Raw genomic sequence first — 3,939 nt, forward strand, 5'->3', positions numbered from 1 at the left:
TCCTCAGGTTGCTAGTGGTGTAACCTAGAACTAGAATACATTAGTTTTAGAAGAAGAATGTTATAATCACCACAATTACATCCTCAGGTTGCTAGTGGTGTAACCTAGAACTAGAATACATTAGTTTTAGAAGACTGAGGATGTAATTGTGGTGATTATAACATTCTGTTGCTAGTGGTGTAACCTAGAACTAGAACAATTACATCCTCAGTCTCTGGTGAATTATAAGGTTTGTGCCCATATAAAAATGAATGAAAATGTTTATGTACAATGATGCTGGAAAGAATTTTTTAACTCTTATCAGATGTCTCTATGAAAGTGGGTAGGTATTTTTTTCTGTATTGTGTGGTGCTGTTTAATAGTTGAAAAGTAAGCTGCAACATTTTGACAGCGTTAGGTTATCTCTTCTCGACCTTCAAAATGTAGATACTGTATACTCATTGTTATTATGGATAAGTTACGTAGATGATGTTTTAACATATCTAATGTTATCTGTGATTAAAGTATTTCCTGTTATAATAAGTGTAGTACAACATAATATCTGGCTTATAGACTCTTAAAGCCAAAGCTTGATTTCCCATCATGCACTAGTACATCTGAATCACAGCTCTTCATTGAAGCTATTAAAAAAAATACTAGACTTTCCACCAAGTTTCAACAGAATGCAGACTGTTTTTTGTCAGTTACTAGGTATTATGACCTTTGATCTTACTCTCTGTTATTCCTCTCTCGAGTGAACAATTGTACAAGAATAATTAGAATTTTTACACTGTTTCATTTGACAGCTAGAAATGCTTCACAGTTTGTTTTTTTTCTGTGAAAAGATGTATAATGAGGGTGGGGGTGCTCTTCCAGACAAAACCTAGATGCACTAGAAGGTTATCTATGAGAAAGAAATGACCTCTTATCAAGCAGGAAACATTAAAACTTCTAATATTTTTGCAATGTTTTTAAAAAGAGAATTGAACTGTAGGTTACAACTTTGGATTCGAAAGTTTGTGTGAGTGTAGGCCTGTGACCTGCCGCATTGCACTGCCAGAGTAAGAAAGCATTTTGTTTCTCTTAAACTATCACGACTGAAATGGCCATTTCATAGTGGCAGCTGGAAAGGTACGAGTTTTACTTGTCTGACAGCAATTTAACGGTATGAGTAAGTTATTGGGGTTTCATAGTGACAGCTGTAAAAGTATGACAGTTTCACTTGTCTGCAGTCTGACGTGTTAATCTAACAGCAGGAGTTAAGTTACTTTGTTTCATAGTGGCGGCTGTAAAAGTGGGCATGTTTCACTTGTCTGCAGTCTGACGTGTTAATCTAACACGTTTGCTATCACATAATAAATTAAGTATAAATAAAATTAAATATTCAAGAGGTGCCAAGGAGCAGTCACAGTGTCCCAAACTTGTATGCCAAAAGGGAAATTTGGCTTTGAAACCTAATTGTCTGTGACCTGCTAGTGGTGCACATGGCACAGAACGAGTTAACATCCCAGATGACTTTTTGTTTGACAGCAAACTTGATGTAACTACAGGATGTGCAAGAGTTTATTGTGATGGAAATTTGGCTTTGAAACCTAATTGTCTGTGACCTGCTAGTAATGCACATGGCACAGAACGAGTTAACATCCCAGATGACTTTTTATTTGACAGCAAACTTGATGTAACTACAGGATGTGCAAGAGTTTATAGTGATGGAAATTTGGCTTTCACACCATTTCACAAGTTTGCCATCGAACTAATGGAAACGTGCAAAAATAAAACGAGAGAAATAAAATTCTTAGCAAAGTTCAGTTTATCCTTGGAGATTCCAAAGTTTTATTATTATGTTCAGCTTGGAATTTCTCCAATATAACTTAAAGGTTTGGTTCACCTAAAGATGAAGTATCAGTAGGTTGTTAAGTTATTGCTAGGTTTGCAAGTAAAAGATGGTGAAGCAGATCCAAACTTTAGTATTGTTGTTGTTGCTATGTGTTGCAGATTAAGATACAAGAGAGCAAGTTATCAACGGGTCTGGTCAAAACTGACCGTCAAAAATTAGAGTCTATCGCTCTCAAAATGTGTTTCACAATATGTGTGCGATAACAGGTATAAACTATGTTAAAAACTGTTCCTCTTACCTCAGGCTAAAATTGAATTTGTGTGGCATAAGCGAGTTTCATTTGAAGTTGCTGTGTTTAGATTACTTTTCAACAGTAATAGTTATTTTTCTAATTTATTTAACTTTTGTACGAGGTGTCTTCTTTTAAGTCAAGACACACTGTATAAAACACTAGACCTCAACAAGATGGGTCGAGGTCAAATCCCTTGCATGCTGAGATGGCACATAGGATTTGGTGCTGAACTCTAGCTTAATTGGCATAAGAGGATGAAAATGTTAACATGATCCCCATGGACTGGATGGCAGTCCTTAGCAGGTTAACATCCAGCTAACAGCTGGGGTAAAGTGCCTTACTTGAGGACACAACATCATAGCATGCACTGGCCTCAAACTTGCAGTCATCCAAAGTGTGAAGCAACTGAGTCATACTGCCCCCCAATTAAACAAAATGAATCTGTTCATTAAAATAGTAGTATTTAGTGAGGCCATCTGGTGTTTGGATTAGTAAAACAAACAAGTACACAACAAACCATATATTTGCGTGTAGTGATTAACTCCAGTACCACAGACAGTTGATGTGTGAAACATACCCTAGAGGTGTAAGCAAAATAATAGTATTTTGAAAGCTAAAAAATGAAGAACCAGTATTATTTTGAAAAAGCTTTTTTTGGGGTGGGGGGGGTGGATATTGTGGTTGAATCATATGTCACTTCAGACTAGGAAAAGTTATTTCTAGAAGACACTTGTTAAAAGAAGTCAAGGTGTATAAGCATGCAAGCATAACGTGTTAAATCAATATTGTAATACTTCCAGTTTTCAAAAAAATATGCATTATGCTAGGAAATAATATTGGGAATTTACATAACAAGTAACCCGATTTTACAGAAGACCTCGGTCAGATGCAGAAATCAAAGTGGCTAATATAAGATTAATATATATTTACTTACAAATAAAAAAAACAATGTAGGCTTATCATAAAATAGATGGCTGCTTAAAAACATCAACTTTTACTTTTGTGTTAGTTTACAACAAGTACAGTTATAAGATTACAAGGCTAGTGTTTTACTTGTAGTGACCTTGTTAAATCTGGACCTGAATCAACGTATCGGCTGACATTGCCAATTTCTCTGCTGCCCCCAGTGGCAAAGCGGTATGTCTGCAGGCTTAGACACCTGTGGTAGGCAGAGCACAGATAGCCCTTTGTGTAGCTTTGTGCTTAACTTCAAACAACAATTTCTCTGCTGTAGTAGCTTCTAACATAAGGGTAGTGCAAGGTGTAGTTTTGTTCTGCTTTAGGCTAATAATTACTTAGTTTTTCAGGGAATGTAATGTTAAATATTTAATTTTTTGTCATTTTTTATTTAAATATTTGTTTTGAAGAAACAAGTTTAGAATATAGCAGCAAAACAAGGAGTTAAAAACTACCAAGGACTTGATGGTCGCAACTAAATACGGTAAGTCAAGCCATTAAGGGTTGTAGAAATAGTTTAAAGTAATAGTGATTTTGTGGTTGTGACTTACTATGTAAAGGTTCAAAGTTTCCACTCCTGATTTGTCCGTGGTTGTGGGATTACAGTCCAAGTAGAAATACTACAACCAGTGTTCCACTTTTCTTCACTTGTAAAAAACCAGAGACTATTGGTTCAGTTTTAACTCAACCATCTGGGCTTAATTTACAGGATTAGCCATGAAAATATCACTGTTACCTAAAGCTAGTTAACGCTACTAGCAACAGAACATTACAGTCACCTACAAGTTTACACCACCACAATTACATCTAGTTCTAGGTTACACCACTAGCAACAGAATGTTATAATCACCACCTGAACAGATACAACAGTATA

At 35.7% G+C, this 3,939-nt stretch overlaps 1 long non-coding RNA gene across 1 annotated transcript in view; it reads left to right on the plus strand.

Annotated features, from left to right (window-relative positions):
- The first annotated feature begins 46 nt into the window (after positions 1–46).
- The window catches only part of LOC111087292, a 4,874-nt gene continuing 981 nt past the window's right edge, over positions 47–3,939 (plus strand). Inside the window, exon 1 of the long non-coding RNA XR_002612002.1 lies at positions 47–87. This is a non-coding gene — a long non-coding RNA (uncharacterized LOC111087292). The remainder of the gene's footprint in view (positions 88–3,939) is intronic.

The sequence above is a fragment of the Limulus polyphemus genome, unplaced genomic scaffold (assembly GCF_000517525.1).
Source record: "Limulus polyphemus unplaced genomic scaffold, Limulus_polyphemus-2.1.2 Scaffold1969, whole genome shotgun sequence".
In the NCBI taxonomy this organism is placed as follows: domain Eukaryota; kingdom Metazoa; phylum Arthropoda; class Merostomata; order Xiphosura; family Limulidae; genus Limulus; species Limulus polyphemus.